This window comes from Tinamus guttatus, unplaced genomic scaffold (assembly GCF_059628265.1).
Source record: "Tinamus guttatus ecotype Peru unplaced genomic scaffold, ASM5962826v1 Tinamus_guttatus_pri_ptg000707l, whole genome shotgun sequence".
Taxonomy (NCBI): Eukaryota; Metazoa; Chordata; class Aves; order Tinamiformes; family Tinamidae; genus Tinamus; species Tinamus guttatus.
The window spans coordinates 17,733-31,600 of record NW_028289241.1 but is presented as its reverse complement, the minus strand read 5'-3'; the positions used below and the strand labels follow the sequence as shown (position 1 = coordinate 31,600).

At 44.0% G+C, this 13,868-nt stretch overlaps 1 long non-coding RNA gene across 1 annotated transcript; it reads right to left on the bottom strand.

The window, feature by feature from the left end:
• Position 1: 1 nt before the first annotated feature.
• LOC148591786 (uncharacterized) lies at positions 2–13,585 on the bottom strand. Its single transcript, XR_015914025.1, has 3 exons — positions 13,530–13,585; positions 10,487–10,563; positions 2–46 (listed from the first exon to the last, which is right to left on the bottom strand). It is a non-coding gene; the product is annotated as an uncharacterized LOC148591786 (long non-coding RNA).
• Positions 13,586–13,868: the final 283 nt, after the last annotated feature.

Below are 13,868 nucleotides of genomic sequence, written 5' to 3'. Positions count from 1 at the left end.
TAATGGCTCCAGAATGTAGCTTTTGTTTTCAAATACAATAATTCCCCTGTTAAGAGAGCAGAGTAAGATGCATAGATTTCAGGTGCTAATATATGTTTGCTTTCAACAAAGTTACAACAGGTTTTAATAATGACAGAGCGTGAAAAAAGCAAAACGTGGATTTACAGTGTCACAGCTGGGTGGAACAGGAGATATCAGAGCTGTATATTCGTCAGAGCAGCACACTGTACTTTACAGCAGCAATGGCTCAAAGAAAATTCTCCTCTTCTGAAGTGCTGTGCTGTAGAGTAAAATTACATTTGTGTTTTATGTGTTTTCTGTTCTCCTGGTGATGCATTGCCACTGCGGAGTGGAGTCACAGAGCACGTGTTTCTGAGAACCCGTGGAAAACACTACAGAACAGAAAGGTGGTAAAATGCTTTTACAAGAGAAGGTACAGAGGAAAGTATGTATTAGGATCTGCAGTGTGCATTACACCTTTTAAACCTAATGCTCATGCAAGCAACAAATCTGCCAGGTGAGAGATGCAGAGTATCTAAATGGATTATTAACTAAAATGAAGCTCAGATGCATTAACCAAGGGATTCCTGTTTAACCCATTTTGCTCCCAAGAGCAATTGCTTTTATGCAAGGCCATGTGAGGACCTCGGGATGCTCCTGCAGCCCAGCACAAGGCAGGTGAGCAGCCACGCGCCGCTGTGCGTTACACCAGGACTAACGCCTTTAGAAGCCAGGAGTTAGACTCAATGCCAGGCCTTAGGTAGGCGTTATAGTAAGAGGAAGGGATTTAGTATTCGGTGTCTAACATACATCCTGAGCACACGGAGATGACCAAGCAGGAGGCTGCCAGACGGCTGCTCCATGGCACGGGAGATCAGGCTTTGCTGGCTAACGGCATAATCAAAGCTAGACAGCCTTTACAACCCATCTCTCTTCTGTAAACTAGGGATGAAAAATTACTTACAGTGATGCTGCAAGTATTGGTCAATTCAAACTGCACCACATTACTGATTTCTTACATATCTTTAAATTATGTGGGCATGAATCCCTAAGGACCGGCAAAGGTTCAGCAGTAATAGTGGGATCCTGCCTAAAATCCCTATGGATCTTGCTACTGGCCAAGACAGACATACTACCCCAATTCCTCCTTTAATCTCCTCTACGCTGTCTGTATATGCTATTAACAGCTATCATTTTTGGGCAAAAAAGTTACATTTCATTAGTGGGTCTTTTTAGCATATAGGAAGTGTTTGTTGTTTATATTTCTAGTCTGAACTACAGTAAAAATGAGATACTATAACCCCAGTGAGACCAGTATGTATCTCATGTGTTTCTACACATTCTTGTAGCTTGAAAAAAAAAAGAAAAAAAACAGAAAACAAAAACAACAACAGCAGAGACCCAGCAGCAGGTTAATGAGACCATAAATGCTGATTTTAAAATATATATACATATATTATGGAAAAGCTGGCTGAGAGAGAACAGAAAGTTATGAAGATATGAACAAGACACTTAGGTCTTTGGCCCCCAAACCAATTAAGAGAAGTTTTGGGTTCGAGCCAACCGACAGCACAGCCTTGCTACAAAACATCAGTAACTTCAATTCAGCCAAGCCAATAAACAACCATTTTTTCTGTTAACTGTCTCTAGAACATACTAAAAAGGCCCTGCAATAGCATTCACAGGCCCACACAAGCACAAGGAGCATAATTCACTGATCTGAACAAAGACTTGGAGTCTGACAAGCCTCCCCTGCACCCCAGCAAGTCAAATGAGATTTACTATTTACCCACTACACAGGAATGTTTGTAAATTAAGTGTTTCAAAAAACTCTTTACACATCAAATATTTCATAGATGCAAAAGCAGAACTAACCTTTCAGCTGGAGCTACGAGGCCACAGCCTGAAGGACACAGCAGGGCCCTCCAAGCTGCCCCACGACCTGAGCTTTATGCAGCTCCAAGAAATTAGGTTACATCTACTTCATTCCTTTAAGAATTTAGGAAACTAGGACAACATATTCCCTTTACTCCAATAACCAGCAACTCCCTAATCAGCATAATTAAATAAAGGTTGTTGTCTTTCCCATGTGCAATTAATCATTTAATATTGGAGGCTGCCGGAGCCACCAGTGGAGGCAGAGCCCTGTTAGTCACTGTTTGAAATGGGCTAGCCCTGACCCTCTCCCTGTTAGTGACAACAGCATAAAACTGTTTAAAAAGTTATATAGCTTTTAAAAATATATATTTAATTTTAACTTTAGACTGCTTAGAATGCTGCTCATTTTAAGTATCTATACTTGTTTCATTTACTGTAATTATTTGCACTAAGAAGGGAAGGGCTTAACAGTATCCTATTGCTGGGTGAAGCTTCATTTTTTTTTTAATCCAGCATTTTGGAGCCAAGAATTCCCAGCAGAAACACGCACCAGCAGTGCCAGGTTTCCAGGTACCCCCCTTGTGCCCCCATCCACTGCCTCACGTCCCTAACCAGTTCTCATCCCTTCATTTGGGGGGATAAGAACAAATGAGCAGGTACCAAGGGGATTCATTTCATTTTCCACTGAGTATCTGAGAACCAGTTGATTCAACTCGTCACCGAAATTCCCATCTCCCTAGGGACAGCACGAGCCTCTAAGTGCAGTTCCACCTCTGCGCAGGAAACAATCTCAAGGTCAAAAATTCTGCATGTTCAACATAAGGAAAATATACATTTAATTTAATGCACCCTTATCCTTTCCATCCAGCCGACAGGATATCAGCACCTGGCTTGTGACCCTCTGTAATAAGATAATGAATATTATCAAATATGAATTATCTTGGCCCACCTTCTGTTTTTGATCAGTTTTCTTTTCCTACTGTTGCATTTTCCCCCATTGAATAAGAGCCAAACATGTGACCATAAAAATATAGCTAGTCAAAAATGATGGTTTCTTTTTTTCTTTTGGTGTGGCAGGATAAAATTAACCATACCTACCAGTCTTTCAGTACTCTGAATTTGATGCAAATAAAATAAATCCATAATTACTATTTTTTTCCTTCTGCATTTCTGACAGGCTTTTCCAAGCAGGCTCTGTTACTCCGACATTGCTCCTGGTCTCTCACGTGCTCCAGAAGATGGTCCGTATTTTCCAGCAGTTCCTGGCTCCTGTAGGGCCCTGCTGCCCAGACCCTGCCCTTAAGGCAGGTAGTGGGACCCAGAGCAGCTCCATATATATAATTTCACTTCCACCATCACCAGGAACAAGACGAGACAATTCAACCCCTATCTAAAACAGGCAGTTTTAGTAGCAGAGAGGGAGAAAATAAAATGACACCATCCGGGATGTCCAGACATCATCTCACAGGCTCGGTGCCAGCTGGAAGCTCTCTTAGACTGCTCTTGAGCTAATATTTTACTGGGTCTCACAAGGTTTGAACCCTGCTCGTGCCTGGTGCTCAGTACCACATAAACCACATTGCTCCTAATGAGCCCTAAGCACAAGCCGTGGCTCCCTGATCTTTGCCTACTGCAGGACATATGGACACACAGGGAACCTGCCCATGGGATGGGTTGTGGTGGGGGCTCTGCCTCCATCTCAAAGAAAATGCACTTAAAATTTAACTTAAAATAATTAATTTGTTGCTAAGTGCTGCTTAACTTGCCAGGAATCTCTCAACTGGGGAAACACAATTACATGGAATAACTCTACTGCTTAAGCAGTTGATAAAGTCAAATAGGGTATTTTTTGCTTTCAAAAGAAAAGAAGGGGAAGAAACAAAATAAAGCACAACCTAATGCAAGGCCAGTTGAATTTCATAAATCAACAGGCTTTAGGAAATCTCAAAATATAAATGGGATTTTTCTTTTCCAACTTGTCAGCAGAAGCAAAGGCCCTGCCAACATAAACCATCAATGCATACTTGTCTGAGAAACTGTGACGCTGAAGCAAAACTTGGCTAGGACAGCAGTATATGAAACCGTGATATATTATTCTGCTGTACCGTACAAGGGAAGCTAAGTAAATCAATAAAACTGATATCCATGAATGCAATTAAACATTTGGTTTTAATGAAGCTCAAAGTTATACTTATTTCTAAATAATAATAATAAAAAGCCCTATTGCCATGGGAAGACGAATGTAGATGTCTTTGGTTTGTATTAGGTTAATTAGAGCATGCTGCATGCTCACGTTGAGCCTGTCTCTGTCCAGAGCCACAGCCAGGTCCACGCAGCGCTCGAGTGGCGGTAAAACCCAACGGGGTCCTCAATACCCGGCCCTTGTGCCACGATGCAAAGTGTGGACACGTATTTGTCAAGGCTCACACGAGTGGGCCAGTGTGGAAGAGGACTCAAACGATGAGCACGCAGTGCAGGCTGTCTGCAATGGCAAAGATGAGCAGCACTTGCAAAATGCTTTAATCTAAGATGCTGGGATCAGTTCTCCAGAGACCGGGTCTGATCTCACAGCTCTACCACCCATTTCCACGAGGGTTCCAGCTGAACAGGTAACAGCACTTGAGCAATGTGGCCTCGGAGCACCGGTCTCATGATGTCTTTAACGGAGCTACAGCAGCTTCTCAGTGTTTCTAAACATTTCTGATATTAGAAGGTGACCTGTAAAGTGGTAAGCATATTTATTTATTTATTTTTCTTAGAAAACCTGCATTCCCAGGACTCTATACAACAGATTCTCAGATTTGTGAGCAGGCAAACGAGCAAATAGGAGGAAAACTGAAATAAGGAATGAGAGCCCAGTTTTGGACTGTTTGTAGTTAGCTGCAAGCAAATACTTACTATTGGGATAACCGAACTAGATGATCTCTCTACTCTTTTCCTAATCTATTTATCTGACTTTAGCTATTTCCAGAAGGCTTCAACTTGAAAAGACTGAGAAACACAGACAACGGGACCTGGATTCCAGAGACAGAGGTTCTCCTGTCTCCACCACTGCCCAGACAGCCCTGAATTGGCAATTCCCTTCTCGTGCATCAGCTCCCCATCTGCTAAACAGGGTAAATTCTACTGACTGCATATAATGATGATTTATTGGTGAAGAGCATCACAGAAGACCAAGTATCGCTATTATCCTTCTATACTACCCACCAGAATTCTATTAAAATAACAAAACCGATCCAAATCATCGCAGGCCAAAATCACAAAAGGAAGCTAAAGCAGCAGCATTATTGGTTTTACATATTGCAATAGTGGCAGAGGTATTCTCACTCAGACACATCATTAATCAAATAAACATGTTATTCTAGCGAATGCCTTACACTAATCTGAAAAATCTATTCCACAGTACAGCGTGCAAAATGCAGTCATACCTAGAGACTACTGCAACACACAGGTAGGTGTGTTAATCCTTCCTCTGTGCAAGACAGGTTTGTCCAGAGTGCACAAAGGTCTGCAATTTTGATGCCTGGAATTTAAGCAGGGAGTTGCTTGAATTGAAAGTGATAATGCAATCCCATGTCCAGCATTTGGGAGGCGAGAAACACTAATTGTGTTATCAGCAAAGGTGTTGTATGTGAACCCACTCTGCAGGGCGGGAAGACAGAATAGAGGAAAATGAAGGAGGAAAGAGATTCTGGCATCAATGCCAATTTAGTGAGTATATTTTATAGCAGTAAATGGCTTAACGGTGAAAGAAACCTTGATTCTAAATTGCGTATCATATTACGGCTTGTAAAAAACTTTTTCAAGCTGCAAAATGTACGGAAAAAATTGTCACTTTTCATTGTTAGTAAGTGCTGACAGGACCCTGACCTGTCGGGAAAGGGGCAGGCTCAAAGAGCCGCGTAAGGACCGGTTCTGACCTCGGGTTGCACCAAACAAAGCCCGGCCGCAGATCAAAGCGATGCAGGAGCTGCTGACGGGGGAACGAGGAGCACAGAGGAGCCGGGCAACCCCAGGGGCCAAATCTCACTGCCATGAAACCCAAGAACCCCGGGCAGTTCACAAACCGTGCGAGCTATTTGCATGAACTCAAAGCTCTTCGGAAAGTATGGAGAAAAAGCACATATCCAAACCCTTGCTTTTCTCAGCTGGGATTTTCACATAACCTCTTTTTGGATAGAATCAGCCCTTCTGTGAGGAAGCCACGCTTGAGGAGTTATGAGGAATTTCATTTTATTCTCACTGGTTTCCTACTTCCATTTCTTTTTTTAAACAGTTGATGTCTGAACTGTCATAATTAAATCCCTGCTTCAGCAGTCGAGGACGCGGCGAGTTCAGCCAAGCCATTTGACAAATGGGTGGTTCAAACGTTGTCAGCCTTGTGCAGCACAGCCACGTAATGCCTTAAAAATCACAGTTCTCAGTTCTGTGGCCTTCCAGCCTTCACTCTCTTCTTGGACTCAGCTCCTTTCAGTTGCAGATGCAGTTGGGCAGGACTGGGTAGTTTTTGCACGTGTGACTGTGCTGATTAGCTGGCAATTAGGTAACTCACAGAGATCTTATGATTTTCTGGAGCATTTAGGAATTTTGGTAAGAAATGGCTTCCTGGCAGGCCTCTGTCCTTAATCCACCATGGATCTTCTGAGAACCTCTCACCACCTGGGAGGTCCCTGCTACCTGCCAACCCTGGAGCTACAGCAACAGAGTTTGTGCTCTTCCTTAGGCTGTAATTGGTATGTATATGTTACCCTGTGTGTGTGCAGAGAAAGAAACAGGGCAAAAAGCACTCAGGTGAATACAAATTTATGACCGAAGAAGCGTATGGGATGGCCAGAGGCCAAAATTATATATGGAAGATGCACCTATGCACTAATAAACCTGAAGAGCCTCTGAGCTAGATAAACAGAAGGGTATTTGCACAGAACAGGAAGGAAATGACTTTGTTGTATTTTCACCTTCCTATGCATTTTGACATCCTAATTGGCTTCCTTACCCAGATGGAAGTGCTGGAAATCCTGATTATCCATTGTTCCCATCTTGTGCATTCGGCATATATTGTGTCCTCCCCGGCGCGCAGCTCTGCCTCCTCCAGGGCAGCAGATTACAGCATGATTACCCTCTCTAACCTGCATTTTAGGCAGCTATCAGTGGCAATCCAACTATTTATGCCATCGTAATCCTGTATGAAGTGAGACATTCTGCTGTTATGTCTGAGAGGATGTGTCACAGCTGGAGTACGTGAGCCTCTGTGTAGAAGAGAAGGGAGTCTGCTTCTCAGTTATCTTTGCATCTCGCCATCTCTATCTGCCTAAAAACCATAAACTAGTCAAACCTGTCTGGGTTTGCATACTTCACACTTTATTCTTCCCTGTAGCTTATGGCAGGCAGACTAATCATGTCATATGCACAAGCTAATAATGCATCTCTAATGCTCAGCCACGTGGCTGGCCTGTCTGTGATCACAGAATCATAGGATCATTACGGTTGGGAAAGACCTTCAGGATCATCAAGGCCATCCCTACCACCACACTGAGGCTCATTCTGGCCAGCAGCGGGTACCTAGGGCAACAGTGCAGGGCCAGAGCAAGCACATGCCTGTCTGGATCCCAGCTCCAACACTGGAGAGTCGGGGGTTTCCCTGCGTTTGAGAGTCTGGGAGAGGCCTCTTCCTACTGCAAACTGCCCTGAATCTACTGATACTTTTGACACTGGCAGCCACCTCTGACAGTGACTTCTACCACTTCAAAAAGTATCCTATGATGCCTCCTCATTCTGGGATTATGGAAAGTACTCAGCAATTGTCCCCCACTTTGCATGACATTAAGTCTAGCTTCGTCATAAGCCCCTATTCCATCGTCTCTTCAAAACTAACAAATCCTAGTCCATTTCCTTTGCTTGGATAAAAGCTGCTCCTATCTTTGATCACCATTTTTGCCTTTCTCTATACCTTTTCTACACACAGTGTTTCCTTTTTGGAGATGGGGATGAGAAAGCAAGAACAGAGTGCAAGATGTGAGTGCAGTATGTATTTATTAAGTGCTAATGGTGTTTTTGTTCTATTCTCTGCTTCTGGCTCAGTAATTCTATGATCCTTTTTGCTTTCTGACCACTGCTGAGCACTCAGGCTTCAGAGCGCTCTGAAACGCGCAGCCCACCTATTCTTTATGAGCAGCTTCATGTGTTTTAATGCTCTCTCCTACCCGGGGGAAGGCTTCCTACCCTCCACACATGGAGCGGTGCCCGAGACGCCCGTCTGCAGGGAGTGGGAGGACACGAGTGCTCCGAGGTTTCAGGGCTTCTTTTCATCAGACGTTTTCAAGGCACTTGAACTCCAGCCTCCCTCAAGCGCCACCCGAGGTAGGTAAGATTCACTGAACGAATTCACAGATGGAGAAACTGAGCCTGAACAAGGCGGAGGGATTCGTCCAGTCAGCTTGGAAGTTGTCCCAAAGCCAGGAACAGAGCGAGACCTAGACGGGTGTCTCCTTCCACAGGCAGCTCCCCTGGGGCTGCCCTCCCTGCGGCTCCTGCCCTCACTCCTTTTGATTTCCCCCTGCATATCAGGTGCCTACAGTTACTCTCCAGACACAGAACGTCGCAGTGTGACTGTTCTATTTTCAAGTCTGTTTTGCACCCTCACAAAGTTTTCTTACACGTAACTACTCTTTCAAGCTCTATGACCAGAAAGTTGCCAGAAAAGCGAGCTGTGAACTAGTCTGCACTGTCCTATTTCTTCTCATATTATTTCAGCCTCAATCACGTGCAGTGATTGCAGATCTTTCCACCAAATTCTCACAGGACATACGGCTACAATAGCATATTGTCAGAAATGTTTTGATGGACGAGCTACACTGTCACCTCTGGGCCTGACTCCGAAAGGTGCTTAGAGCTCTCAGGACTTTATTGTGGGTGCTCAGGGTTTCACTCCACCTGCCCTTTCATTCCTAATCACTTTAATGAGAGGGTCTGGGCAGCTAGAGGAGCTGACAGGACATTATGTAGCCTTTGAACCGGACATCCCTGGCTCAAATCAAGCACAGATGATGATTGGAAGTTATTACTATTGGCTACCAGGCTGTGAAATGAGTTTTGCAGAGTTAGTCAACAGGCACCTTTATCACAAAACTATTATCACTCGTGGGCACTCGGTGGGGCAGCCTGAGCTGTGTGTGCTGCAGCTAAATGGGCAAGGATACTGAGATGTATCCCCATCCTCCGGGGCTTTCCTCCTGCAAGGAAAACCTGCACTGGTAGGGAAGCTTGTGAAAGCTTGTACTGACAAAGATGCTGCTGCACTTGTTCTGCAGGGAAAGAGACTAGTTGTCAGCTTGTACTTTGGGAATTTATTTGCAATAGTGCCACATGAGAGAAAAATGTCACTGCCAACGTATGTTGCCTTCCATATTCGACTAGCTAATACAGAGAAACAACTCCATGAGCGTAACTCCGGGAGCATAAGGGAACAAGCAAATTCAAAAAGAAAATGCATTAAATGCTGACAAGAGTCTTTTTTGTTGAGAGTTCTTCGTTTTCTATATTGTTCTGGAACAAAACATTGGTTTTGAAACATCAGATGCTGTTTCAGGCAGGGAAAATTCTCCCTGCCTCTGTGGACCTTGCAGCGATGCAATCGCTTTAGTGGTGGTTCAGATACAGACAGCACTGCATAATTTTGGGTTTTTTTGCACACTGTGAGAACGACTGGCTAATGCTGACCATGACAGACCATGTGATGGATTAGTTAGTGGAAGCCTGTGGAAGATGCCAGAGCCATTCCCAAGCACCCACAAAAGCCTCCTCCTTGCTGGACAGCACCACAGCGAGCAGGTCCTGCTGGCTGGTAAAACTGTTCTCTCCCTGCTGCTCTTCGTCCCAGAGCACCCGTTTGAAGGCCTCCATAATGCTCCTAGGCACAAAATGCAAAATCGAGGAAAAAAGGCTCCAGCTACTCATGCTGTTGGCAGATAAATGAAACAAACTCAGAAAAGGTTGAGACAGCTGGAAATCTGACAGGAAAACTGGGTTTTTGAGACAGAACACCCGAGCCAATTTACAGTTAATTACTATGATTTGGAAGAGCTCTGCGAGTAAATACCAGCCTCGGATTGTCCAAGTAAGGAAGATAATTGTTTCCTGAACGGTGTTAGAACGCCACCAGCCCGTTCCTTCCTCAAATGCAGAAGAGATTTTGTCTTCAGCAACGCGAATCTGTTACTGTTCTGCTAGCAAGTAGCTACGATACTAATGTGAAGCATCTTCCCTGTCATGAACACAATTTATTGAGCTCCAAGGGTGCCTTTTGGAAGTAATTTTTCTAATGACAGGTGGAGCAGCAACGAGGACAGGAGAGCCCCGACACACAGCAAGCACCACACTGCCCCAAAGGCATATAGGAACACACGGAGAATCACGGACAGCTCCCACATTGCATCCTCTTTTATGTTATCCTCTTTGAGCTACTACAGGGAGGAATTTTTTTTACACAGATTGCAGCAACACGTGAAAAAATAAACCCATGTTGGTAGACTTTTAAAAGGGCAACCAAAAATGCAACCAGCGCTAGGATGGTTTCTTGAGAAGCTCAAGTATTACTGAAGGACGCACTCACCTGAGTCCAGAGCAGGTGCTGAGACTGACAGAAGAATCAGGGTACCCCTGCACACTGCCGTGGTAATAGCAGTGACCCTAATTAAAAAAGAGAGAAGACATTTCAGCAGGTGAAACCACTCTTAATACCTCATCTTACCATGATTTTCCATAGTTTTTAAAAATATTTTAAAGCAGATTTTTATCTAGGCTACAGTATTCAGAATTAAACCGACAGCATCTTTCCCACCTCCACTAATATTAACCATCCTTAACTGCCCAAAGGATCCTCAGGTGCAAAACCTCAGGGGGATTTTTTTTAAGAGGGTCCATAGTATTTAAAAAGCATGACTGTGATAGCTTTAAATAAAATAATACAGCAAAATGGGTTAAGCTATGGGATATTTTAAAGTCAATAATCAGTACAAATCAAGGGACATGCTTTACTGCTTCCCATAGACTTGTATATTTTTATTAAAGGTAGTTTACATGTGTGCATATCTATAAGAGGTAGCTATGTAAAAAAGGAAGTATAATAAAGCGAGTCCCAATCCTACAGTTTGAATAGACCTCCCAGAGCAAATGAAGGGGAAGAGAAGCACGTTGGAAAGGAAACCTTTTATTGAATTACCCAACTGAATGGCTGCACGTTATTAAGAACCAAGAATAAGAGGGTCTTCTATTTTAAGAGGCAACAATCCAATTTCATTTTGTGGCTAGGTTATTGTATTTCCTTAATAATCCACAACGTGCAAAAGGCAGCCACAACAGAGATACTTGCGCAGCACATACACATATCTGTCTGGAATCAAGGTTAATTTTATTGTTGACTAAAGGTTATATTACATTCCCAATTATGGGACTGGCTGGAAAGTAATGACTGTGTCACGTCCAGCGTTTCTTCTCTCGTGGCTCCTCTGAATGCCACCTGGAAACTGAAAACACTGTTGTAAAAGGTTGCTATCTTATTAGTGCAAAGGCAAGTTATCACTCAGGCTTCAGCCTGACAGCCATCTCACCATGCCTTTTTACCACTCGGTTCATTCACACCCATCTAGCTGCATTAATTAACCTTTTCAGTCTTGGGCCATGGTTTTCAGTTACAAAGCCTCACCTGGTGGACTTTGAAAGACCACCTCGGTTTTGTTAAAGAAAGCAATAATCGTGAGAGCGCTGGGGCAAGGGGGAATAATGCAGATACGAATTTTCTGAAAATTAGATTGTACCATGAAAAATACTTCTTTGAAGCATTTCCTATTTTCCAGCATGAGCAACTAAACACAGAACAGCAGCGAGTGATATTCTAAATACAGGTGTCAATGGCTTTTCTCAGTGAATGGACAGTCAGAAACAGGGTAACAGTGGTTACTTTGGGGGATGTTTATGAGCTGTGCTCATAAAGACCCAGTAATACATTATCAAGGACAAAGCTCCCAAAAAAGGGAGGAAATCGTAGCCTGAGCTTTCTTGGGATGAGTGCTTCGGTCACAATTGCTATGGACATCCAAGTTTCCAGCATGAGTACTCTACTTCATTTTATTATCAGTTACAGTCATGCAGTTGGTAACAGAGGAAAAACACCCCCCTGCCCTGAAGTGAACACACACTGATTCTCCTACAGTGACACTGATGCAGCCTGAAAGCATAAATAAAGTAACTTTATTTCTGCCTCTTGAAGTAGGAGTATGGCAGAAAGGCAGTTCAGAGGTTTCCAGAAACCAGTCTGTGCAGTTTCCTACTTAGGCTGTTAAGAACAGCACTGTTTTCTACCATTCCTATTCTGAACAAGACAGGAGCATCCAGCAATGAGAAAACACTGAAAACTCACAAATGCAGAGATATAACAGAGCTTCCTCTTCTGAGTTAAGATGTTATGCATAGAAATACTGCCTTTCACTGACATCAGCACAGCCCATTTTGGATGGGAATGTGGAGCACGATGCTGCTACTGATACAGTCAGTAAATAAATAACATAACAAATACTCCATAGGAGCTGGAACTTCTTAGACAGATAAAAAATAAACTTTGTAATTGAAATCACTTGCTGCATTGTTTTTAATTAAGGCATTCATACTGTCAGAGGACAAAGACTTTACTGCCTTAAAGTGCTTTTATTGTTAAAAAGCAGCTTAAATTATTTATGATAAAAAACATTTTGTGCTGATTTTAACAAGGAGCAGACTACCAAGGGAGATATATCTCTATATAAATACGTATATACTCATATGTGTGGGTTTACATATATGTATGCATGTGTATGAAACAGTCTTTAGATCTATTTAAAAACAATAAACCCAAACACCCTCCTCCTCTAAACCTCAACCATGGCTTCTGCACCTGGAACATCTGCCCTATGAGGAGAGGCTGAGGGAGCTGGGCCTGTTCAGCCTGGAGAAGAGAAGGCTGAGAGGGGACCTGAGCAGTGTCTAGAAGTACCTCAAGGGAGGCAGTGAGGAGGATGGGGCTGGCCTCTTTTCACTGGTGGCCACCGACACAACTAGAGGTAATGGCCACAAACTGAAGCACCAAAAGTTCCACAGGGAATTTTTTAACAGTGAGGGTGCCAGAGCCCTGGAACAGGCTGCCCAGGGAGGTTGTGGAGTCTCCTTCTCTGGAGATCTTCAAACCCGCTTGGACGCAGTCCTGTGCCACGTGCTCTAGGTGACCCTGCGTGTGCAGGGGTTGGACTAGATGACCTCGAGAGGTCCCTTCCAACCTTAAGCATTCTATGATTCTGTGATTCTATGATCTCCACTACAAAAAGCAGATATTCCTTTCTATGGGAACCACGACTTTCGTCCTTAACTGCTCACCAACGGCTGCTTGCAACGTCTTATGAAAATTTAACGGGCATGTTTCTGAGAAGCTGAATAAATCCTACACTTTTTATCAGTCACCTTGTTAAAAGCACCGCAGCTTCCCTTTAAAGTCTCTCCCTAAAAATTCCTGCATGGGATCGCAGCAGCCAGGAAGGCCCCAAAGGCAGCAGAGGCCACGCGGGAGCCGTCCGTCCCGCGGCCCCGGGCCCGGTTGGACGAGGCGGCGCCAGCGCCACAGGCCTTACCGTGCGATTGCGCGCGACGACCACGTCGGTGCCGTCCCCCAGGTAGTGCGTTTCTGTGAAGGTGCTGGCTAACAGGCCCCTAGAAGGCAAACACAGCACCACAGGAGTGTTAGTTCCTTTGCTTTGTCCCTTGGTGCTCCCATGCGAGGTGACAATGGCAGTTTGGCGTTAACGAGGCGGTGACCGCCAGAACTGAGCGTGACATAATGACAAATACAACTTCAAATACTGAAGTGCTAGCACACAAGCTCTACCTGTGTTAATTATAAAAAGACTACACGCTTTCAGACAGTTTTCTCTTCCAAATGAGCGCTGAATGTCAGCACATCTCAGCACTGA